This window comes from Ciconia boyciana, chromosome 7 (genome assembly GCF_034638445.1).
Source record: "Ciconia boyciana chromosome 7, ASM3463844v1, whole genome shotgun sequence".
Lineage (NCBI taxonomy): Eukaryota > Metazoa > Chordata > Aves > Ciconiiformes > Ciconiidae > Ciconia > Ciconia boyciana.
Genome location: NC_132940.1, coordinates 55,071,430 through 55,097,375, shown reverse-complemented (window position 1 = coordinate 55,097,375; position 25,946 = coordinate 55,071,430). Strand labels below are relative to the sequence as shown.

Sequence of the window (25,946 nt, the reverse complement as noted above, 5' to 3'; positions counted from 1 at the left end):
TACTTCAAGGATATAGGTCATTATCCCTGCTCAGCTGCCCAAAGGGAGGGAACAGAGGGTGGTAAACAGCTGACACTTGGCTGTAGCCAGCTTTTGATTTAACAGTGGAGAAAAGTGGCATTTTTCGGCCTACGCTTGGGAAGGGTGAGATGCTGAACACGTGAGATGGGCATCCAGAAGTTCTGCAAATGCTGGAACCGTGTGGTTAAAACGTAGACAGGATAACTCAAATACCAACTGAAAACTTTTTTTTTTTTTCCCCTTGCGGTAGGTGCGGGCCTGAAAAAATATGGGTGACGCCAAACTGTCAACTTTCCTGAAGTTTTGAAGCCATTTGACCCTTTCTAAAAGCTCTGTGCAGAACAGGTATTTGTAAGAGTATTGCTTCGTATTCACAAGCTCAGGCCAGAGTGCCAGCCCTTGCTCAGAGTGTCACCATGCTCCTGCAGCTGCGGTGGCTGTGGTCGGTCTACAGAGTCAAACAAGTAATTGAAGCAGACGTGTCCTGCAAGAGGGGAAAGGATATGCATAGGTGGCTCTGACATCTTATGCACTTGCCAAGGCACCAGTGAGATTCTAAGGTTTCTCCAGTGCACCCATCTCGTAATATCTATGCACAAACTCAATGTTCTCAGGTTATTATGCTGAAGCGGCAGGGAAGATGGTGCTCCCCATGCACGTTTACTCTCAAATTGTCCGCTAGATTAGAGGCAAGCAATTTGGAAGAGATCTGTGAGCAATCTGGTTTAGCTCTCTGCAGACATTCCTCTCCAGCCGCAAGCAGCTCCTGAGCAGCTCGAGCCCAGCTCCAGTGCCAGGGATCTGTCACCTCACTGGCGGCAGGGCTGGGCTGGCTCCTCAGCGATACAAACTCACGACGGTGTGAGGAAATGTCCATGTGGGGATGGCTGAGCCCAGGGCTGCTGGGGTGCCCTGCGTCACCTCTGTGTCCCACAGGAGCAGATGGAGCAGCCCATGGCAGAGATGTTGATGGTCAAGGTCAAACATGTGGGTTATAACAGGTCTATAAAAATTCTTGATTCAGTCTATACTTATGTGCTATAAGGTATACGGAGCTCTTAGGGTAACTAATGGAGATAGCGAGTCCATCACTTTATTATCTGAGTGTATTCTCCCAGAGGCTGGGAAGGGCTGTTGTCTCTTTTTATAGATGGTGCACTGAGCCACAAAGCTCCAGAGTCACTGGGGAGGAACATGTTGGATGAATGTTTCTCATTAGAAAATATTTATTTCTCAGACATGATTCCTGTCATGTTGTGTGTATGGGAGTGTATCCATTTCAGCAAGACACTCTAGGAAATGTTTTCTTGGAATCAGCATGGAATTTCTGGCCAAAATGGTCCTCCATCATGGCATGGTCATTCCTGGGGTGGCTGGGAGACTGCAGGTCAGGTCTTGGAGCTGAGGCTGGCAAGACAGGGAATTAAAGCAGGCAGAACGGTGCCCTCATCCTCAGTCAGTTCTGGCACTGTGATTGGTTTTTCATTGCATGCTTTTTGTCCTTTATTAAAAGGGAGAAAAGTCCTCCAAAAATGTTGAGAAGTCCTGTTTTTGTCACAGTAGAGATGGGAAAGCTTCCAGACTCTCCCAGATATTGGCAAATGGTGGAAGTTGTTTCCAGCTTAGCTCAATCTCCAACTTTCCCAAGGTCCCACATGTGCTCTGTTGCAGAGCAGGAGACAACTCCGGTTTCCTACAAAGAAAATGATGGTACACAGACTGCCTAATCACGTAGCTGAGAATGGGCAAAGCTGGCAGCCAAGAACTGGAGACCCAGCAGCCATGTCCTCTCCTTTTGACTTCATTGTCCTCTGTTTACAAGCTGGTCTGTCAAATTGGTCGCACCTCTCAATTCTTATCCCTTATACCATCTTGCTTCTTTGAGGCTTTAAACTGTTTAGGACCTCTGTAGGAGACGGCTAGGGATTTTGAAGCACTCCATGGAAGACACCTCCTGAGCCAGCAAATCCAGACCTTTGTTATTGCGCAGGGCCCTATCTTACAGCACGGGATTTGGACCTACCTAGTGCTCCTGGAACGTCCACCTCGGGTTACCCGTCTTTGGGATTACCCAAACTGCACAGCTTTCGATTTCTTAAACTCTTCCCATCAATCCTGTAGTTCTTCCCTCAAGTCTGCCCAAAGCTCAGGGAAATGGAAATGTCTAGGGATCAGGCAGAGAGTTCAAGTTTTGTTCAGATGAAAACCATCAAGAGAAAGAGTGTACTACCTCTGAGCAGGGAAGCCAGAAGGTCACTGGCTTATTTTGCAGTCTTGTCAAACACCTCCTCTCTGATCTGTTGTTCACCACAGCTCAGACTGTTTTTCATCCAGAATACCTCTTCATATTTTAATTTTGGGTTTTTTTGCTTTTTTTTTCCTTTTTTTTTGGTGTGAATTGTTTCTCTTATATTTCACCAGGGAGAATCTAATTTTCTCTTCTCCTCCCTTCCTAATATTTCGGATCTCTCTAGCTGTCTCTGTACTACACCCATCTTCCCTGACTGAAGGAGTTACATGCGAAATTCACAGCTGGCATTTCTAGCTTGCAGAGATTATATATGTGGCTGTACACATTTTTACGTGCTGTAAGTCTATTTACTTTAGAAGAAGAGCCCACAAGATTGATGAGTGAGGCAACATATTTAAAATATACATCTTGTAAATGTGTTAATGACTATACAGGCTATAGGTCCCTGTGGAAATAAGAAGAGGCATTCTTTTAATAAACAATGGAGCGCATCCAGTTTTTCTTCCTACTTAAGTTATTTCCAGCACATTCACTAAAATGCTACCAGATTCAATAATATTTGTCTCTTTCTTGGCTTCTTACATACATAGCTTTCTTCCTTGACAACAAGTCCAAGATTTTTTGGAGCCAAAGCAGGAATGATGATGTGTTTGTGTTGTTGTTGTTCTTCTAACCAGCTGTCTCTGCTCATCTTGCTGTCACTAGGAGAAGACATCTGCTTAGTACATTCAATATTTTTGCTTTGATTCTCAACAGGGAGGTCAGAGCCTATGCAAAAATGCCCCCCAAAATATTTGTTCCCGCAAACATTTCTTTTGAGACTGGGGTACTCCTTTATTTATTCAGTGTAGACTCCTTAAAGAATTTGACCAATTCCCTTCCTGTAAAAGAAAGCACTCATGATTTCAGTGCTAAAATCTGGACATGAGACATTCACCATTAGTGAGATACCGTGCAAGATACCAGATGGTGTAAAATACAAAGTCTAGTGACTTCTGCTTTCATTATATCACATCATTCTGATGAGATACTATAAACCTGTTTTTTTTCCCCGCTAAGCTGAGTGCCAGACAGTGAGGATTCTTAATGAAATTGTCAACTTCTTTACCAATTCTATTTGCTAATTTCATCAAATCTGATTAGAAAATGGAGTAGTGCTAGTTATGGCTTTCCTGTGGCCACAGAGCTCCAGGCAGTTCGTTCTTCTAGGCACTAGCAACCCTCCTTCCTCATTAACCAAAGATCCAGTCTAGCAAAACACTTCAATCCTTAAATCCACCCCTGTTCAACAGAACTCTTAAACCTAAGTTAAAATCTCTCTGGGCTCAAATTGGATTTAAGTATGTCCTTAAAATTAAGTGTACTGCACTGGCACATTGCTCAACTGCACTTTCTGCATTGGGATTTAGCAGTTTTACAGAGCTTTACCATTCCTTCCAAGTGTGGCACAGGCAGCTATGGCCAGATGGTGGACGGAGCAGAGCAGGGAGCAGAGCCTGAAATGGGTGCAGGGAGGTTTTTGCATTCCTGAGCTACCTAAAACTCACTGTGGCCAACAGTAAAATGGTATGGAATTAGATAGAACTAATTGCCAGATAAAACAGAGCATCTGGTGAACCACGTGCAACTCAAAGATGTGTACAGAGATGCACAGGGGTTTGATAATGGTCATTATGTCTGATATAGGAAGTTGGGGAGGTTGTTGGAAATTTTATTTCTCATCAGTGAAGATTCCCTCGGGGTTCTGGCCCAGACTCGATCACTTTCAGTGATCTGTGATTTACTAATGCCTGCCCAGTACATGCCTTGCATTCCTGTCTGGATGCAAACATACCTGCAAAATGGGGAATGACAAAGCTTGGCCCGCTGCTGTTCCTAGATTCCTTTCACCAGGCAGCAAGCACACGTGTATCTCTAAATCAGGAACATGCATCCTGGTTGGAAATTAATTCAGGCTTGCAGGTTGAGTCTTTTCTCTCCCGTCTGCCTAGTATCCATGCTGGTGTTTCCTCATTCCTTCCCCAGTGCCACAGGAATGCTATTGCTGTGAGCTCAGATTTTGCATGTGCTTCCAAGAATACCCTTTGGAGACCAAAGGGTCAAGTGTGCTGCTGCAGCGTGTGTCTTGATGGAAACGGGCGTCCTCATGGTGAGGTGGGTAAAAAGTGCAGCGGTTTGGGGCAGAGGAGTCTCCAGTTGATCTAAGGCTAATTGCATCTGATCTTTGTCTGAAAATTAGGTGGCAACTCTCCCAAGAACACGTGCTTAGTATGTTTTCCAGCCTCTCTGGCTTTTACCCACGGAAGGATTAGTTCACCAGGGGGGTGACTTTCCTGTTGTTCTGGAATTGTTGCTAGTGAGGGAATACGTCAGATCTCCACAACTTCATCTGATTAAGAGCTGAATTGCAGCAAAAATGACTTGGGTTAGAGATAAGGAAAGTTTTTCTAACTGTGAAGCTCTGGAATGGATCCTCTAGATACCCTTACGAGCAGGGTAGGTAAACCTCCATCAGGTATGGTTTAGGCAATTCTGCTCCTGCTTTATGGCCCGAGGGATGAATTTCCATGGCTTCCCAAGGGCCCTTCCCTTCCATTTTATTTTTTGTGATTTTACATCTGAAATCTCACCAAAAAGCAGAGACCCAAACTCTGAAAAGCAGACATGGGGAGGTGAACCGACTGGTCTAAAGTTGTACAACACAGGAAAAGTAGGAACAGAGGCCAGGTTTCCAGGCTTCTAGTCACGCACCTTAACCACTAAAAAACTTCATTTCCTTGAATTAATATTGGCCCAGGCTGACTCTTGTATTACTGCCTCCTGAGTGGCCTATGCAATGTCAGGCATTTCAGTCTTTTGCTGTTTAATTCATTTTGCTGCTATGGTGCAGGGTGCGGTAGATATTACTGAAGGAATGATTGCACGTTGCCAGTATTTTTGATTCTTTCCAGGCAAAGAGCAGATTTTCACAGCCAGGCTCAACACCTTGAATTTTCTACTTTCATTTCCAAAGTGTATGATATTGGTCATGATAGGAAACTGAAAAAAATAGGAAATTCACGCTGTGCTTGACAAGGCAGTGACCATTCTGGGCAGCGCGTTACAAGGGTAATGGGCTGCGAATCAAACTTCTGCTGCTGTGCTGCAGAGGATTAGTCACAGTTCATCTACCTGCAAAATGGAGGTAGTAGTAGTTACTATCTCACACTCTGGAGGCTCAAAGCTTAAAACTTTTGGGATCATTCGAAGGAGGCTGCTAGGGATGTGCAAAGTATTCTCTCTTCTGTTAACACGACTGGAAAATTGCATAAGCTTGATGGATAAAGAAGCAATAATTGTTGGATACAGGACAAGGAAAATATTTGACCACTGGTTTTCTCTGAAATACTAAATGGAGAACACTTGTCTCTCATCTTGGGCCAAACAGTTTCTTTCAGTTTTCAGATGCTTCCCCTAGATACCAGTTGACACAACATAAAGGTTGTTGCAGATTTGCATGGAAGACTGAACAGAAAAGAAAAAAACAGGCAACAATCCCCCTCTAAATCTGCTTCTCCGGAGCATTACAAATCAGGACTCCATCGAGAGCCCCACCACGCTGAGGCTGACAGACATCAGTGCCAGGAAGTCCCTTGTGGACCGCCTGACCCCTGTGGCAGAAAATACCATCATGAGTTGTCCTTGGAGCGTGATGAAGAAGGAGCATGACCTCGCAGCCTTGTGGTCAAAGAGCTCAGCTGGAAGGAGACACTTGAGCCATAGGTTCTCCAGGGAGGGAACTGAACCCAGGTGTACAGGGCCTTGGGCAAAGGCTTTGGCTACTCAGCTTGTGCTGGTGCTGCGGTCTCACCCACCAGTGCTTTAGAAAGCAGCCATGCCCATGTCTTTCACAACAGGCCATGTTCACGGAGCGCTATCAGCACTCTAGGTACGCCTATGGCATGGGGCCCTGGTGACTCATGCACTATTCTGCTTTGGTTTTGGATCTCAGCAGGGTTTAAACGCAGGGTAGGCGGCTAGGACAAGGCTAGGGTATTTCTAGTCATAGTCATAATGCTTAGAAAACGTCTGTGGCTGTGACTGACAGGCTCATGCAGATTTAGCTGCAGTGCTTCAAAGATGGCATCTGGCTCCTGCAGCCCTCTCCACCCCTCGGGAGGAATTTAGCACCCCTGGTACAGGGGGCCAGCACAGGACACCAAATCAACCACAGACGGGGGATTTGCACCAAGAACTGAATTTGGGGTATGCCATGCTTCCCCTGCTGTGGTGTCTGCCGAGGAAGGGGTGCTCGTTGGGCTGGGGTGGTATCTCCTGGGGTCTCCAATCTGCCAGAGCGCTTGGGTCAATCTGGGAGCAGGCTTGCTTGTTTTAGACAAGCTGGCAGCCAGGGAAGGGGGAGGGAGGCTGGATCACAACTCTGCGCTCCAGCTTCTGAAGTCTTTTAGGCACTTACTGTCCTTTTTTGGGTCCTTACGTGTGAACTTTCCCTCCTGGGGCTGTCAAGCGGTGACTGTGGGCATTAAAGCTGGTAATGGGATAAGATTGTAAACGTCTTCTGAAAGCGCACTGCAGAGCCCTTTATTGTCAAAATGAAATACATTTGAAGTGCTTAAAAACTCATCCAGAAATCTCTTTCCAAATGAGTAAGGCTTGGCAACTCTCCCCTCCAGAGCCTGAAGGCAATGTAACCCTTCTGTCTTCCCCTTCTCTTCAGGGCAAATACAGATACCCAACAGCTACTTACAGGGTAACATTCTGTTATAAAAATAATCACACTCAAAATCCGAATTATTTTAATTGCAGCCCTTATAAACAGCCACAAAACAATCAAACAGAATCGGAAAACACAGTTTCCCTTCCCCCTCTCCTTAGTATGCTCGACAGGTTTTGTTTTGAATCTCCGAGCAGGCACCTCCTTTCTAGCTCCGAGCATCTTTTACCTCCCCCCACCTTTTTATGCGTTCCGGTTGGGGAAGAGCAGCGAAAAAGTTGGTTGGAAAAGCACCAAAAAAATCATAGGGAGCCCTGGACAAAAACTTCTCCGTGAAAAGCTGAATGCTGCAAGCCACGCTGCGCATTTCTGGACCTAACACCCCGGGTTACAGGGCAGGAGGGTGACGCTTGCAGGGTCGGGGCTGCCTCCAGCCCCGTCGTGTCCGCTCCCCCCCCCCCCGAGGTAGCGGTAGCTGCCGCCCCCCGCCGTGCGCGCAGCGCAGCCCCCTCCCGCCGTGCGGCCGCCCCGGCCCCGGCCCCGGCCCCGGCCCCAGCCCTTACATGGACAAATCTGCCTGCAGGGAAAGGCAGGAATTTGGGCCCTTGACGTCAGCCCCGGGCAGAGCGCAGCAGCCCGGTGGGGCGGGAGGCAGCGGCCGCCGCTTTCGCTTTTTGTTTCGGGGGCGTTCCGCCGAGCTCGGGGCTGCCGCCCCCCCTTCCTCCGCCCGAGAGGAGGTAAGGGCCGAGGGGGGCGCGGAGGGGCCGGAGGGAGGGATGCAGGAGGCGGGAGCGCCGCGGCCAGGGGGATGCAGAGGGGCGCGGGAGGGGCTGGAAAGACCGTAGGGAGGGATGCGGGAGGGCGGAGCGCCGGAGGGGCTGGCCGGGGGGATGCGGCGGGCCGCGGGGTGGGGGCGCAGGAGCAGGGAGCGCGGGAGGGGCTGCCCGGGGGACGCGGCGGGGCAGCGGCGCGGAGCGCGGAAGGGGCCGGCGGCGGGGCGGGCCTGGGCACCGCCGCGGCCCCGCCCCCGGCCCCACCTCCCCCCGCCGCCTCCTCCCGCCGCCGCCGCCGCCGCGCTCGCCTCCGCTGCCTCCTCCCCCCGAGGTATTGTTGCAGATAATAACTTGCCCCCTTCCTCTCCCCCCCCCTCCGCCCGCCGAGGCAGCTGTGCAACAGCTGGAGCCCCCGGCCGGGGCGGGGAGCGCTGCTGGCCGCCGGGGGGGGCTGTGCCTGGCTCCTCCCTCCCGCCCGGGGCGCCGAGGCCGCCGGGGGGGGGGGGGACGGCCCGGCCCGGTGCCGTGCGGTGCGAGCTCGGCCGCGGGGCGGGGGCAGCTCCCGGGTGTGTGGCGGGGGGAAACTTCCCCGGTACTTCAGCGGCTCCGCTGCGCGCCCTCCCTCCGCGCCGGGCGGCGGCTGCCCGCGGGCCGGGCCCCCCGGGCTGCCGGGGCTCGGCGGCGCGGCGCTGCCGGCCGCAGGTGCACCTGGCCCGGGCGGGGGCCGCCTCCGCCCCCGCGGCGGCTGCAGCGCGGTCCCGCCGCCGCACCTTGCGCCGGCCGACCCGTCGGCCGGGGCTCGGTAGTAAATAACGAGTTGAGTAAAGCCCTGGCAGCTTTTTATACGCCAGGGGAGGCCCACCCTTCCCCAGCAGGTAAGGACGTAAAAGTTTCCCACACCCTTACGTCACCCTGGGCTTTTTTTTTTTTTTAATAATTTTTTTTTTTTTCTCCCCCTTCTCTTGCCCTCCCCTTTTGAACAGGCAAATCTTATTCCTGCTATTGTTCAGGAGCACTCTCCACGCCCTGGGGCTGTGCTGGGGAGAAGGCAGTGCACCGGAGTAGGAGGTGTTGATGGAGAAACTCTTGCCGTAATTGCTCTGGCTACTGTACCTCGAGGTGCAGTTTGGCACCGTTGGTGACAAATGAGCGTTGGATTCTCCTGCTTTGTTTTGATTTTTTTTGTTTGTATGTTTTTACTGTGCCTGTAGGAGTTGGCTTTTTGGCCCAGTTATTTGGTTTTTGAGTTGGGTTCCTGTTTGGTATCTTTCTCTCTTGCTAGGTGATTGATACACAAAGTTTTAAGAGTTTGCAGGAACCGTCAGGCTTGGTGATGTGCCTTCCTACATATCCACAACACCTTGGCCCCTGTGCAGAAAGTGGTTTTGACCCATGTGAAATGCAAGGTCCTGCATGGAAATCTTTAAGTTTTTGGAAGCACTCTAGATTTGAGAATTCCTTTGCTTCCTTGGACTCATTTACCTGTAGAGTTTGTGCTTATACCTTCCAGGAATGATTTTTGGGGCAAAATCTGAGAGAGAGCGGGGAGTCCCTGGATGTCTGGGAGCCGGGTGATACAGCAGGTGCTGGCTCACCAAGTAATTACAGATATGGGGTACTAGGAAGGCAGGGGAACTCTTGGAGCCAGAAAATGGAACACAGCATTTCATCTATACATTACCAGCTACGTTCACTCTGGAAAATGTTGGTCGCTGTCCTGTGTGTAGCCCAGCTTGCTGCTCAGCAGCACAGTTTGGGGATCTGACGGACTTTCTGGTTATCTCCACCCTTGCTGCAGCCGGACTGGCCCAGGCAAGGCTAAATAATACTCTGAAATATGGGATTTCCCTCGGGGAAATAGTTCCGTCTGAGGATAAAGATTTACTGTTGAAAACTTCTCTCTGCCTGTTGGCCTACCCTGTCTCCCCCTGCCCACCCCATGACCTTTCATCCTATCACTCCTAAATTTATTAGCCCTGTTATTCCCCTCTTTTGGTTGTTTAGTGTTTGTTGGAGGGTTTTTCCCTGTGGGATGGGCTGTCAGCAGGTGACAGTGTGGGTGGTGGCCATAGGGCCACCTGGCAGCGAGCTCCTACCCTCAGTGTCTAATCCTGCCTGCAGCTCCAGTGAGATGCTGGAGCTGCCAATGGGGCCTTAAACCCTGCTGCCCTCTAATTGTTGAGTTTCATATATAGTTTTCCTTTAATTGTTTTCTTCTTTTTTTTTTTTTTTTCTCCACCTGAGTCAGCTTGTATTGGCTGTTGTTGGGAAAAGCTATCAAGTTCGGGGAACCTGGTTCAGGATGGTGGCAGTGCAAAGTCCTCATCAGTTATGGTGCTGGTGGCTCTCCTGCCATCAGATGTCTTCTGGTCCTTGTAGGTTCTTCTCCCAGCCCTGTGGTTGGAGGGCCTGTTTGAAGCACATGGGTTGCTGAAGGTCATCATAGGCTTTTTGGGGGTCTCTTGGCTGGAGAGAGGTGCCTAGTAGTGGGTAGGTGGTGTGTGATGAGTCTGTTGGACTGTGAAAATGTGCTCCTTGTGCACAGAGAGGGAACTTGAGTGATTTTTAATGCCCTCTTCCCAAAAGTCAGCCCCAGAGTGTGTGTGTTGTGTGGAGGCCATGGGCGTGTTGGCCGTGCACGTGTTCTGTGTTGCCAGTGGTCCTGCTGTCCAGAAGTTCTAGTCAGGGATATGTGGACGTTGTAGGCTGCCTGGGTAAACTCCTGGGTGGAAACGGAGGACGCCTCGAGGAGAATGAAGTTGAAACTGTGTCTCATTGAAGCTTCTGTAGGTACAGCCCCAAACTGCAATGCATTGCTGTTGCGCAGTCTCTGTGGTGCATGGTGCCCAGGTCGGCGAGGATTACAGCTTTTGTCGTTGTGCGGTTGTCTCTGTCGTGCAAGTCCCAGTCACCTGGTGTGGTTGGTACCAGCTGCCTCCCAAAAAGCTGGCTGGGCAGAGAAGCTCCAATTCCTATTTCACCGACGTGAGATTTTCACCTTCAGAGCATGATTTGGAGATCAGCCTGGGTGTTGGGACAGGATACTGGTGAGCATGCCCATCTCGGTGCAGGCTCCAGCTCTGTGGGTCTTGTCCCCTTCTGCTAGTCGCTGTTTGGACGAGCAGTCACCCAGCTTGAGGGGATGAAAGTGTTGAATGATACTGTTTGTGATGTGCTCTAGTGAAACCAGGGCAAACTGGCAAAAACCTGCCTCTAGGCCAGTGGGCCAGGAATGGATTTCAGATCCCATATCCCATCAGTCACAGTTAGGGTACAGAAAATTCCAGGTTCCTGTGCAGTTTAGCTGCCTTGTCTCATGGAAACTTGCAGAGCACATCGGATCTCAAAGTTGCATTGCTCTGAATATCATCTTCAGCTGTCCTGTGTTAATGAGAGGTAATGGGCTCTGTCTTACCAGAATCAGAAACTGGTGCAGTGTAATTCAAGCTTTCAAACAATGAAAGTGCAGATTCAGATGTGTATCCCTTGCCAAAGCACTCATTTCTCTAGGATGTTCGGGGCTGAAGCTCCAGAGCTGGACTAGTGAGTCTTGGAAGGCACCTATACAGTCTCAGTGGAGCGGGAGTGTTTGTTTTTAAATATGTAACATGACCATCAGTATGTATTTTTAACTATAACTCATCGTACGAATTACGGTGTGGGGGTTCATGGTCAGAGTGGAGACACTACTCACTTAATTTTGAAGCCTGACTGTTGCCTTGTTTGTTAAAATCGCTGCTTGTGTTTGGCTGTATAATGCCTGACTATAAAACTTAAATGACTCCCTTCTGATCAGTGAAGCCTGGTGTGTGCAGTTTTGGAGAGGGATAGTAAAAATGGTGGGGAGCTGGAAAACCCGAGGGAGTTTGACCAGTAGTTTGGGATCACTCCTATATGAAGGACATATGTTAGAAAGGTGTCACAGAAACAGTGAGTGCTGTGGGAAAGGGATCTCTGTTCCTTTGTACCAATGCAAGCCAAGGTGAAAGCGGCTGATTCAAAACGAACAAAATTGAGTGCTTTTCCATGTAACTAAATGGTGGCATTTATCATGCAGAACGTTGCTGAGGACAAGAATTTAGCCAAGTCTGGAAAGGAGGTGGGATGGTTGTATGAATGTCAGGTACATTCAGAGTTATACCAGCTAATGGTGATGGCTCATATCATAAACATCTAATTGGAAAGAAGAGACTGTTTCATGTAGGTTTCACTGAAGCATCTCTTGCTGACTGTAGCTGGAGAAAAGCAGTAGCTTGGGTGGATGACAAATTGTTTGTAAGAAGTCAGTTTCCGTGCGTCTGTGGAAACATATACCCTCAGGGTGCCCGCAGTGGTTTCTCTATTCCTCTGCCCATCATGGTTGTGCGAACAATGCATCCTTGGTGGCATTTCGTTCCTCGTCAAGCATCTGAAAGCCTGACCCACACAACTCTGCCTTTCTCCTAATAAACTCTTCCAGCCCTGACGTGGCTCTGGGCAGTACCCACACCCTCTGCTCCGGCTGGCCCCGGACCATTCTGGGTTTCACCTCCGTCTGGTTGTCTGTGCTCTTCCCCGTGCAGTCTGTGGCAGCCCTGGTAATCCCTTCAGGTGGAGGGAAGTCCCTGTGGATGCATGGAGATGTTTTAAAGATGGCATTGGGATGACGAAGAAATATGCGTTTCCTTTAGATACATCTGTGATTTTTAGGGATGTTATTTTTTTTATGGAGAGAAGCCTTCAGGGAACCAAGGTGAATACCAAGTCTATGTGACCCGCCAGAAGTCTGGGATTCAGCATCTGTGTTTGCTGAGTGCATGCATGAGCGAGACAGCGATGCTCTTGCCTGCTTTCCGTCCTCCGCAGCCTGCTTTCTTACCCTGGTAGCTTCATCATCTCCCTCTTACTCTCGTAGCAGGGTAATTCTGCTAAAAGTTAGAGAGCTTACTGGAACTGCAGCCATGCTTCAAAAGCAGGCAGGAGTGGAGGAGACGGAAACCATAGTTTATGTAAGGATGTGGGTTATCTGAGGGACAGATTCACAAGGAACAATACCTTTAAAGACTGTGGGTTATATGTAGGAAAATACAGGACTTGAAATAACTTTATGAACAACGGTTCCAGAGGAGGGATTGGAGGGAATGTGTTGCGATTGGCTTTCACATGTGCATTGGGATGCTGGAGGAGAGCATTGGTAAAGTCTGAAGAGCTCTGTGTTTTCCTCCCTTTAATTTCAGGCGCTTTTTGTTTTGTAAAATAGAAACAAACAGAGAAAAGAAAACAACAAATCAAACCGAAAACCACAGACCAGAAAAACCCCACAAAGTTTAAAAGCTTTTTGAGAGCTTGTGCCTGCCCAAGAAGTGGGGGTTAGCAGAGTGCAGGGCTTGGCTCTTTCCGTTCCTCCTGCTTCTGGGCACGGCAGGGCAGGTAGGGCTCGTGATCTTTCCAATCCAGACTAAAAAAAAAAAGCAAACCCACTACCCACACTTAATCATTGTGATTAAGGTTACCGGTAGAGACACCTCGGTGGAGATTCTGCTTTCATCTCAAAGAGCTGGTTTCGATCACGTTCTGAGCAAGTGCAAGAGCTGGCATGAAAATGATCATTTTAAAGTTGCTGTCAGCAAGTCTCTGTCATTTTAGACTGTCAGTATCTGTTGTTGGGATCTGTGGGTGACAGTGACACGCATGTGAGTCACTCAGAAGCACTCCCAAACTATCGCAATACGCTCAGGAAAGGAAAACAAACATTGGTGGAGTTGTGGGCTTCTGATAACCTTTTCTTAGAAAAAGATACGACCTTTTGAGCGTTGCAGGCTGTTAGCGAGGATGTTTTCTGTTGCCCTTGATGCCATAAGGGAGCCTCGTAATAGTGATTCCTCAGTAACCCCATAAGTTGCTTTGGTTTGGGGGGATTGGGATGCTTGAGGGTCTCAGATTTATGCCAGCTTTGTTCCTGTGTGAGAGGCCCTGTCAGCCCTCTTTGGGGTTTCCAGATCTGGCTGGGAGGGATCCCATTTTGTGCCTAAGTGGGCTTATGCACTTGAGCATCCTCTAAGTAGGTGCCATTCAGCACTTGGCTGCCTTCCTTCCCCTGCTACTGCTGCCCAGTGATGCTTCAAGGCAGGCAAACTTCCGCCAAGTCTTGGATGATTGTGCCGCCAGTGGAATAGTTAGTTGAGATTTAATATGGCCATTATCTTTAGGTAATAAAATATCAACTAACTTGCCATAACTATCTTGTTTAATGTCTATTAAAAGCCCCACATACTTCATTCACTGGGTGAAATTTAGTAGAAGTTCATCTAAGCATTTATTGCTTATTTAATTTAAAAATAAGTTGATCTCCACAGTTGGTAACAGGCACTGAGGATTTAATTAACATTCAGTAAACTACGCTGTTAGCGCCGAATTACACAGTCAGGTCTTGGTTATGCATCAATTTGTAACTCCCCTCTCCCCCCCCTTTTTTTAGGCCAGTGGATCTCATTATGGGGATCTGCAGTCATCTCCCCTTCTCCCTCTCCTCCTGCTCCTGATCTCTCCTCCTGCTCCTGATCTCTCCTCCTGCTCCTGATCTCTCCTCCTGCTGGAGAGCCTCTGCAAGGGCTGCGTAGCTGGGGGCCATAATGCTGCTGAGGAACCAGGACCCAGCTGCTTTCTTGTGGGACCAGCCTGGCCAGCTGGGAGGAGGCAGGCAGGATGGAGGAGGCTGACAGATCGTGCTGGAGACCTTGAAGAAGGGGCTGTGGAGCCCAGTAGGGTGGGTAGGGAAGCACTGCACGATGGGGTAAAAGCAGTCCAGCTCCAAGCCTTAGGTAAGCATAACAGAGCAAATTTAAAATATCTGTTCTAGGGCTTTTTCAGCAATGTGGCTGGCTGCCTGAAACTCAGGTTGGTGAGGTTTTTTATTTTTTTTGGAAGAGAGGTTTGGGGTGCTTCACAGGTGACTTGCAGGCAGTCCTGCTGCAGTTGCTGTGTTCATTGTACCCCAACTGCAGTGGTTTAAATCTCAGTAACGTGCATGTGCATCTTCAATGTGCTGTGTGCATGTACCCTAAGGAGCTCTTTCTATTTCAGCAGTTTATTACCTCACCTTAACAGACTTGAATTACTCCACTTAATGAGGCAAGCTTGAATGAAAGTGAGGAGTCTCCCAGACAGTGCGTGGCACAAAGCGACTGGGTTGGGAGAGTGATTGGATTAGCAGCTGATAAGTGGTTGTAACTCCAGCTGCTGCATCTCCCCTGCCTCACTTGCCCTGGTGTCAGCAGCATTCCTACTGCAGCTCAGCCCTGAAGGAGATCAGCTGGCTTGAATTTAACACACCTCATTGCTTGAGGTAGAGACTTGTTTTGCTTTTCAGGGGTTTGGGCAAATCTTGAGAGATACCTCAAGCTATTACTGTGGCCAAGACAAGCCTTTAATCTGGATTTCCCAAGAGAAACAGATAGTGATTGCGGCAGCCACGTGGCAGTCCTGTAGTTAATTACAAGCAGTGAACTTGGTTAAAAGTATGGTGTTAAAGTTGCAAAGTCCAAGTGCTCCAAAGCTATGAAATGCTAGAATGGAGGTCATTGATGAAACCTTAATTTGGCCTCCCCTGCAGGCGAGTATTATGATATAGCCACTTAATTGCCAGAGCACCTACTCTTTGTGTCCAGAGTGGAAGGTGATACTTAATGAGCAGCTATTCATTTTCTTTTCTTTTTGTGCAGTGTGTGGCCCCAAACCTTATTTACTACATACTATTCAAACTTGGGACTGAATGCACAATTATTAATTTCCTTTTGTGCTGTTCTGGAGTGCTCTTTGGTCTTTTATTGGAGTGCTTTGCAAGTTGGGGGGACTATTTTTGCAGTGCCTTCCTGAGGTGAAGGAAAATTATTCTTGCCATTTTACTGATGGGACACTGAGGCCTGTAAGGTAGTGAGGTTGGGAGTCTCACGTCATCCCTGACACTGAAATCCAGGAGAAAAAAGCCAGCTAGACCAGGGTTGTTCTCTTTAGTTTGCAGTCATAACTGATAATCAAACAGAGAAGTGGTTGAAAAGAATTGTTTGTAATTACAGACTGAAGTTAGCATCCTTTCCACGTAACTCTGGAGATTACTCTGAACTGCTTATTGCAGTTATGCCTATCTTTACAGTCCATCTCCCCCATCTTTTCTGCTTTTACCTGCCTCTTGCGCATTATCATCATTGTCGTTGACTGGGGGGCAAGGCCTGTACTTATCTTGCCTGGGTATTGAAATGCCTAGCTTAGTATGGAAGCTGGTCTTTGCCTCTGGCATTTAGAAGCCAGGGCAGTTTAATGCTGTTGAATCTGAAACGTGATGGTGGGGATGTCCAGAAATGAACCACAAAAATGGTTAAGATCCAGGTGGTATTTATGTATAAAAACATATTTCAAGAAGTAGAATATGGGTAATGGGGGACTTCACATCATCAGCTGGACACTTCCTGAGTAGCTTATTTTCCTGTGTACAGTAAGACTGCCATTTTTTAGGGTAGTTTAAGCTTCTTTTAGAGCTGTGGTGGTTCTCCATCACTTCTGATCCAGCAGGCTATTTTTTGGGAGAATGGAAATTATGCCTTCCCGAGCACAGTTCCACTTTGGTGCTTTTTTAGAGAATCTAGTTCTTTCTCGGGTTCCTTGGGATGCACAGAGTTGAGCTTGGAAAACATGGCATTGCATCTTTGCCATTTAAGGAGGGCTTGGTGAACCTTCCGCATAGTAAGTCTGAAATTCAAGTGTATGAGTAATCCAGCTGAACTCTCTGCAGCTACTTGTGTGCCTAAAGATAAGCAAGTGTTTAAGCACTGTCCTGTACCTGAATCCCAATTTGCTCCCAAGGCAGACAGATGGGGAAGAAATGACAGGCAAAAGGGTTAAAGTTATCTGGGGAGATGTCTGGCTTCTTTTCTTCTGAAACGGTGCTGTAGAATGCAGAATGCCTATAGCCTTGCTGCAATGAAGTCACCCTCATACAGTGCAGGAGGTCATATTGTGAGTGAAGTAGTCAAGTTGCAAGCCTCTAACAGTGGCATTAAGTGACAAATTGTGGGGCAGAAGCATATTTTGGAAGTTAGGAATAATGCCTTGGACCTCTGTGTTGTTGCAGTGATGAGTGTGGCATTCTTGGCACCTAATGCCTCTTCAAGTGTCTCCCTCAGTGTATGAGATTTGGGAATGAGGCCAGAGCAGCAGATGAACTTAAAACAATATAAATGAGCGTGTATTTCAAGGCACTCCACCCACCCAGGTACTCAAAGTGTTTGGGTGAAAGGATGGCAGCTTATGGAGTGCCTGTGCTCCTTCTTCCATGGCACGGTGTGTTTTGCTCTGCTGCATGGGAGAGCTGTGAACTCGGGCTGTGTAGAGGCTGGGGAAGTTGGTGGAGAAGTTTTTAAGGACCGCGTTGTAGAGTGAGAGGAGAAGGAGCTACAAGAGCAGAGCTCGTTGCCTTACTACACACAAGCATCCCTGTAGGGTGGGTTCATTTGTAAGTCATTCTGGATGAAGTTATCTCCCATGCCCTCATTGCATATGTGACCTATGGGCAGTGTTTTGTGGTCACTGTTTTTACAGGTGTGTATCAGATCTCTCTGAGGGTGCAGGGCAGATGGGTTGGCATCACTTTGCCTTTGCACCAGCTGGTGCATTGCCTTGCTGTGATGTACCCTGGGGTGAAAAAGGGAGGACTCATGCTCTGGTGTGTTACAATGATCATCTGTGCTGGTAGTGCCCCACCTTGTCTGGGGTCAGGCCGCTCACTGGGGTGTCATACCCATACCCGCACCACTCTGGTTCCCTGCCTGCTGGAGTTCCCTGGATGCCGTAGCCCAAGCCTCAGGTCTGTATGCATTTGCACACCTAAGATGGTGTTTTCGGTCTTGGGTCATGCTGTCATGTGCAAGAAGTCCTAGCAAAAGTGGTATGCTCCAGCTTTGTTGTGTTCAGGGCAGCTGTCTGCCTGCGTTGGCTGCTCCCCATCCCTTGAAGGGGAAGTGCAGTGAGGCACAAGCAACCTTATGGGTTTTTATAGTAGCTCTTGATAAATTTCTCATGTCTCAGATGATTTGATTCATACCTGATTAAGGGTGTGTCCAGTTTCATGGGTGGAACTGGATGTACAAAGGTGGCTGTGTGTTATCAGGAAGTCCCACATTGGATCATCATCTAGTTTAGTTCCAGCTGTCTTGGTAGATGCACCTGCTAGATGGGAATATTTTCTTCGTGCTTTAGTTGTGCACATTCTACCTGACGTGTAATGGAAGTGATTCCAGATGCTCTTGATCTCCAGAACAAGACAAGGCCTATCCATCTAATGAAAGACATGAGTAATTCTGGGTATGGTATTGGTATGCTCCTGGGTTCTTGTTCGTCCTTCTCTTTGTTTTTGCTTCCATATCACATGGACAACATTTTCTTGGGTTGTCCATATCTCTAAATTTGACCTGTAGCATCTTGGGCTGAGCCTGCCACTTGTTATGCTACCCAAAGAAGAGTAATGAGTCTGCCAAACTGTGCATGTTGAAGTCCTGTGAACCTGAGCAGAGAGCACAGGCTGCACCCATGGAGCGGCATCTGGGTCTGGGGAGCTCCTGCCCTGGGAGATGAAGATAAACCAGAGAATGGTGAGAGAAGAGCAGAGCGATTGACTTGGGGACATAGTGACTGATTATGAGGGAAGATGAAAAGGATGTAAAAAGTGTGTGTTAGCAGAATGTGACTAAGATGGAGACCTGATAAGTATTGAAATGTGTCTGTGGAGGAAAGGGGAGCAGTAGCTTCTGGCAGAGCAAAGCTGTATGTCTAGGACTTGCAACTTGGTGCAAAGCAATTCTGAGTCACGGCTCCTGTGGCCCTGCCATCGGAAGCCATTGCCACCTATAATCCCCTTAACAAATGTGCTTGGTTCCATCTGAAACCTACTTGGGCTCTTCTTCGTCCTTCCTGGGGAGTTCATCTCCCACACGGCTGTTTATCACTGTGGTTTCTGAGCTGTGCAGGCTCGCTGTCTCATTCCTTAGCCCTTACTCACAGGAGGCCTGTGTGGGAGGGAGGGACACCCAAGAGAAATGTGAAACTTGATGCAAAGTCCCTTGCCATGAGGAATTTGGGTGGCTGATCTGCTACAGCTTGGCCTCTGGGAGCCTGCCGGAGATCCGTGGGTTGAGAGTCTGTGATCTGCAGCCCTGGTAGGGCTCCAGGGAGTGCGATGGAGGCTTGAGGGAAGGTGGGTTTTTCCTGCAAAGGGCAATCCATATGGCATTTGGGGGCTCCTGGTAGAGCCACACTAGCCCCCTGGTAGAGCCACAGTAGCCCAGCTTGTTAACAAAATTCGGTTGTGCAATTGGATGGGGTAAAGTGGAGGAGGGAAGCAGTATGACTCGCTTAAATTAGCAGTGACCAAAAGTGGGCTGTAAGCTCTAGGTGACATCTTGTGCCTCCATCCTAGCTTCACACAGTAAAATCTGGCAGGGGAGATACAGCCATATTTGCAAATACAGTATGTGGGTTTGGGTCTCGGTCCAGCATTCACATCCATAAATAGGTCAGCCCCTTCCTTATGATAGCATTTGTGTGCACTTTACAAACATGAACCAACTAATCCCAACAGATGTTTGGCAGCCTCCTGAGCCCACAAGGAAGTTAAATATCATTGCACTTTGCTAGAGAGATGCCCAGGATTCAAATAACACCTGCTGGAAGAGCCCATCTAAGCTGGGGCGTGTTCATGGCTGTGTGGGTTCGGCTTTGCAGAGCACCTGCCACCGCTACATTGGGCTGGTCTGACCACAGCAGCTTTCCCTGCCTTCAGCTATGCAAGGGCCAGGCTCCGTTTCCATTGAAGTCAAAGACACAACTTCCTTTAGTTTTTGAGGGGGAATGGGATTTAGCGCTCTATGTTTGCCCACTTGCACTTTATTAAAATGCAACTGAAAGGAGGGAGCTGTGGATTTTGCTTGCTGCCTGCCTTTGTCCCCATGCTGACGTGCCCACCTCCTTGTTGGTGGTGTCTGTAGGCATGATGCTCCTGACTGGCCTGAATCCTTTGCTTGCCTCCCTATCTTTCCTGAAATGTGGACATTTAGTTGCAAGCTCCACGATGCCTCTGATGTCAAGCAAGTTATATGGATGTGTGTTGCTGAAGCAGCAGTTTATTCTGGAGTTGTCTCTGGACTCTGCAGTTTGCAATTCATGTCCTGGCTGTTCCTGCTCCATCCTACCATGAAGTACAACCCCAGCCAGCTGCCAGAGATAACACACGGAGGACCAGGGAACTCCACTGCAGTAACTTTGCCTGTATGGAGTCTTCGGAGATCTCTGATAATGAGTGTCTTGCAGCCTTTTTTATCAGGAGAAGTTTGCTCAGTGTTGCATGGGCCAGAAGCTGCCTGATACTTTGCTTTCCCCTAAAAAAAAAAAAAAAAAGGCTATTTGGCTAATTTTCCAAAGAGAAAATTAAGCTGTAGCGCATCACAGAGGAGTGAAGTGTAAGGAAGACTTACATATGTCACTGTAGCCTCCAAGGTCCATATTCATCCTCTTAATGAAAGGGGGAGAAAACAGGAATCAATCCTCTTCAATGGATCATTAGTGCCCCAAGAGCTGGTCTGCAAAGAGCAACTGGGAACAAAAACAAGCTCCTGCTGCATCTAATTTTTTTTTTTTTTCCCTGGGTGCTTTGAAAGATGATTGGGATGTTTTAGATGCTTGGCTTTCTTGCTCAAGAAGGGCTGAGGATTCTACTTGTTTCTCCTGGCCTCTATTTTGTGCTCTGGCTTGATGGCTGTCCTGATTTTTCAGGCAGAGTTATAATTATAAGGCTGCTGAGTGGAATGGGAGGCAGCAATAGGATAGTTCTGGATTACTAGTAAATCAAGGACTTTTCTTAGGTGTTTCCTCACTCAGATCTTTATCAGTCTCCGTTAAATATGGATGACAGCTACGGATACCAAGGTGTGCTTCTGTCTTCTCAGTTAAAGCTTCCTGAAGTCTCCTCAGGGCACAGACCCTGCCAGTTTTTGCCATTCAGCATGTCAAGGAGAAGCCTTGGCTGTGGACTGCTCCTTCTCCCTCATCACTCTGAACCTGCTGCGGTTGCTCCCTGCATGCCAAGCGTGTGCATCTGACTCGCCCCGTGCTGCCTGCTGCTGCTGCCTGGCCTTTTTGTCTGCATTAGTTTAATTGAGTGAGGAGCTCGCAGGAGAAGCTATTCATTCCCCTGGTAACTGTGCTTGACACTCAGAAGTTATTCTGGGGGTGAAGGACTGGTACAGATTTGTTTTCCTTGGTTGCAGAGCCGTAGCCCCTAATAGTTTCTCACTCATAGAATCATAGAATCGTTTAGGTGGGGAAAAGACCTTTAAGTTCATCAAGTCCAACCGTTAACCTAGCACTACCAAGTCCACCACTAAACCGTGTCCCTAAGCATGACATCTACATGTCTTTTAAATCTACATGTCATCCATCCAGGGATGGTGACTCAACCACTTCCCTGGGCAGCCTGTTCCAATGCCTGACAACCCTTTTGGTGAAGAAATTTTTCCTAATAGCCAATCTAAACCTCCCCAGTGTAACTCGAGGCTTTTTCTTCTTGTCCTGTTGCTTGTTACTTGGGAGAAGAGACCGACCCCCACCTCTCTACAACCTCCTTTCAAGTAGCTGTAGAGAGCGATAAGGTCCCCTCAGCCTCCTTTTCTCCAGGCTAAACAACCCCAGCTACCTCAGCTGCTCCTCATAAGACTTGTGCTTTAGACCCTTCACCAGCTTCGTTGCCCTTCTTTGGGCACACTCCAGCACCTCAATGTCTCTCTTGTAGTGAGGGGCCCAAAACTGAACACAGTATTTGAGGTGTGGCCTCACCAGTGCTGAGTACAGGGGGACAATCACTTCCCCAGTCCTGCTGGCCATGCTATTTCTGGTACATGCCAGGATGCTATTGGCCTTCTTGGCCACCTAGGCACACTGCTGGTTCATATTCAGCCGTCTGTCGACCAACACCCCCAGGTCCTTTTCTGCCGGGCAGCTTTCCAGTCACTCTTCCCCAAGCCTGTAGCATTGCATGGCGTTGTTGTGACCCAAGGCAGGACTCGACACTTGGCCTTGTTGAACCTCATACAATTGGCCTTGGCCCATCGATCCAGCCTGTCCAGATCCCTCTGTAGAGCCTTCCTACCCTTGAGCAGATCAACACTCCCACCCAACTTGGTGTCATCTGCAAGCTTACTGACGGTGCACTCAATCCCCTCATCCAGATCATTGATAACGATACTGAAGAGAACTGGCCCCAATACTGAGCCCTGGGGAACACTGCTTGTGACTGGCCGCCAACTGGATTTAACTCCATTTACCACAACTCTTCGGGCCCAGCTATCCAGCCAGTTTTTTACCCAGTGAAGCGTACGCCCGTCCAAGCCATGAGCAGCCAGTTTCTCCAGAAGAATGCTGTGGGAAATGGTGTCAAAGGCTTTACTGAAATCTAGGTAGACAACATCCACAGCCTTTCCCTCATCCACTAAGCAGGTCACCTTGTCATAGAAGGAGATCAGGTTAGCCAAGCAGGACCGGCCTTTCATAAACCCATGCTGACTGGGCCTGATCACCTGGTTGTCCTGTACATGATGGCACTCAAGATGATCTGCTCCATAACCTTCCCCGGCACCAAGGTCAGACTGACAGGCCTGTAGTTCCCCAGATCCTCCTTCCAGCCCTTCTTGTAGATGGGCGTCACATTTGCTAACCTCCAGTCAACTGGGACCTCCCCGGTTAGCCAGGACTGCTGATAAAGGATTGAAAGTGGCTTGGTGAGCACATCTGCCAGCTCCCTCAGTACTCTGGGGTGGATCCCATCCGGCCCCATAGACTTGTGTGAGTCTAAGTGGTGTAGCAGGTTGCTAACCATTTCCCCTTGGATTATGGGGGCTTCATTGTGCTCCCTGTCCCTGTCTTCCAGCTCAGGGGGCTGGGCACCCTGAGAACAACTGGTCTTACTGTTAAAGACTGAGGCAAAGAAGGCATTAAGTACCTCAGCCTTTTCGTCATCCTTTGTCACTATGTTTCCCCCCACATCCAATAAAGGATGGAGATTACCCTTAGCCCTCCTGTTGTTGCTAATGTATTTATAGAAACATTTTTTTACTGTCTTTTAAGGCAATAGCCAGATTAAGCTCTAGTTGGGCTTTGGCCCTTCTAATTTTCTCCCTGCATAACCTCATGACATCTTTGTAGTCCTCCTGAATTGCCTGCCCCTTCTTCCAAAGGTCATAAACTCTCCTTTTTTTCCTGAGTTCCACCCAAAGCTCTCTGTTCAGCCAGGCTGGTCTTATTCCCTGCTGGCTTATCTTTTGGCACATGGGAATGGCCTGCTCCTGCGCCTTTAAGATTTCCTTCTTGAAGAATGTTCAGCCTTCCTGGACTCCTTTGCCCTTCAGGACTGCTTCCCAAGGGACTGTCAACCAATGTCCTAAACAGGCCACAGTCTGCTCTCCGGAAGTCCAAGGTAGCAGTTCTGCTGAGCCCCCTCCTTACTTCTCCAAGAATCCAAAACTCTATCATTTTGTGATCACTATGCCCAAGACAGCCTCCAACCATCACATCACCAACAAGTCCTTCTCTGTTCGCGAACAAGGTCCAGTGGGGCACCTTCCCTTGTTGGCTCACTCACCAGCTGTGTCAGGAAGTTCTCTTCCAGACACTCCAGGAACCTCCTAGAATGTTTCCTCTCTGCTGTATTGCATTTCCAGCAGACATCTGGTAGGTTGAAGTCCCCCATGAGAATAAGGGCTAGCAATTGTAAGACTTCTCCCAGCTGCTTATAGAATATTTCATCTACCTCTTTCTTCATCCTGGTTGGGTGGTCTATAACAGGTCTAAAACAGACTCCCATGTGAACCAAGGTTGACTTGGTTTGCCGCTAATTAAAAGCCAAAAGGATATGCAGTCCTCCCCAAAATAATGACCATCTTCGGTGAATGGAAGAAAACTCTGGTTGCTTCCCGTTTGTTTCCAAACCCTTCCGTTTTGCCGCGTTACCCTTGCACTGACCATAATGCATGGGAGGGCCCCAGAACGGCCAGCAGCTCCATCCTGCTGCACAGGGAGTTTGTGCTTGAATCCTTTCTCTTCTTTTGGGCCAAAGGGTAAATACAAAAAAAGCATGGAGTTATGAAAAATTTTGTGAAACCTAATAGTTGCATTTGGAGGGGGGGGAGGATGTGTTTTCTCAGTGGGAAGCCACTAAAGGTGACAGAGGCGAGCGTGTGCACCCCGCGTTCAGGAGCATGTTTTTATCTTGACTTTTTATGGGCTAAAACCCAACAACAACAACAAAAGGTTTTGACTGTGTCTGTGCTCACTACCAGGAACCCCAAATGCAGCCGCTGGAGTTCGTAGATAATTTGGTTTCTATCAGTAATTGGTTTCAGAGACGCATTAACTTCCATGCGTTGTTCTGGGCCTGGTGATGTAGTGGAAGGTGTCCTCTCTCCTCCCCGTTTGCTCGACCTCTGCATTTGACACCTTTCCGTCACCATTGGGGCTGGGCCTGCAGCAGGAGGAGGACAGAGGGTCTCCTCACTTCCGCTGATCCTAAGTGTTCATGGAAGTGTTCGAGCTCCTCCAGTGCAAATCGGAGGGGCTGTCTGATGTCACCACTGGGTTGAGGACTGGAAGATGTCCAGTCCAAAGTGGTCAGGCTCCCTGGCAGCAAGGGCTGGAGCCCCGTGGATGCTGTTTGCTCTGCGTGTGGAAAGGCAGAAGCACATCTCCAGTCTTGCTGCTTATCATCCCCATGACCTCATGGTGGGGTTCTTGCCTCTGAGCACCAGCTGGTGTAGGAGGAATAGCCGTCTGGGCAGCGGTCACCGGCTGAAGGTACCTCCTCTCAAAGCAGTGGTACAGGGATGGACAGAAGTCTCCCAGGACCAGGTTCAGAGGCCAGGGCAGGATCAGCTCCATCCATAATGCTCCTTAGGGGGATGTGCCTAACCTGCAGTTGGAGGTTGGCAATGGCAGCTGTGCCTGCTCACCTGCAATCCCCTCCTTTGCTTTGCTACTCTGGGTGCGAAAGCAGGTTGTGTTCACTTTGCACAGGGAGCGTTCCCAAAGTTGCTGTGCTCGGCTGCAGGGCTTGCAAGGAGCAGCAAAGGGGCTTTATTTTCTTAATCTGCCTGTTTCACAAGGTAGTATCTGGCTGTGCCTTTAGTAACATTTATTTTTAATGCAGATGGAGTCCTCTGTTTTAATTGACTAAGCAAAAACAACTTGAAGAGGGTACGAACCCATGACCTTGAGATAAATAGCTTCTCACTGAGTCCCCAAGCCCCTAAGCCGCCCTCTCTTTTGAGAGTAGCGTGGTTTAATCAAAAGTCAGAGGTTTTGTTGTCTTTGAGAGCCACAGAAAAAGAGGGCGACGCGAGCGAGCTCTCATCGGTCCTCCATGACTGCAGTCATCCTTGGCCTGTCAAGTTCCCGCTGAGCTCACTGTGCTTGTCCTCTCTTCCTGGATGATGGCTCTCTTGACCCTCTCTGGTCTCTGTGAATGCTGATAAAGGCCTGGTGATCGAGTCAGCTTGTTTCTGGGGGTTGTAACTAGATATACAGTGGCTACGGGCGAATGGCTTACGCGAGGCTGGTGTGAGTTTCTGTGTGCGATGTGCAGATTTGCAGCCTTGATAGGACAGTCTTCACTTGCCAGCTCTTCCCACGCAGCCTCCCATGCATGTCTCCTGTTTCTAGGCTGAAGGCCCAGTGTGGCATCTCACGCACTGCTGCGTGGTCAGTCTTGGCGAGTACTGACTTGTGCATGGCCACTGCTGCCTGAGACATTGTGGTTGCTCACAGAGGTCCCACCTCATTTTATTCTCTGTGTTTCCTTCTTGGGTGGTGGCCAGGCATGTGGCTGTACCTCTTGTGATAGGTGCAGTATTAGTCTGTCTTTCTCTTTCCTCCTCTCCTTCCTTCTTCCTGACTGCAGTCACTAATGCTCCTTGAGCCTGGCTGATGGCTGGCAAGGAGCTGGTCTTGCTTGCTTGCAAGTTGGATGCCGGCTTCCTTGATGTTGTGCCAAGTCAGTCTTTGAAAATATTAGCTGGCACGTCCTGGAGAGATCTTTGTCTCCAAAAGCTTCTGCAGTTCCTTTCTGTTTTTCTCCATCACCAAGTAAAAAAATAAAAACACTTGGCTTTATAACATA

The 25,946-nt window shown here is 48.8% G+C and overlaps 1 protein-coding gene across 7 annotated transcripts in view; it reads left to right on the top strand.

The window, feature by feature from the left end:
- The first annotated feature begins 7,590 nt into the window (after window positions 1-7,590).
- The window catches only part of LPP (LIM domain containing preferred translocation partner in lipoma), a 356,009-nt gene continuing 337,653 nt past the window's right edge, over window positions 7,591-25,946 (top strand). For 5 of the 7 annotated variants that reach the window (XM_072868734.1, XM_072868732.1, XM_072868730.1 and 2 more), the window contains exon 1: window positions 7,591-7,723. The gene's annotated coding sequence lies outside the window, so the exon portion shown is untranslated. Of the gene's footprint in view, window positions 7,724-8,018; window positions 8,091-25,946 lie in introns of those variants that run through there. The other 2 variants (XM_072868735.1, XM_072868731.1) reach the window with 1 other exon arrangement.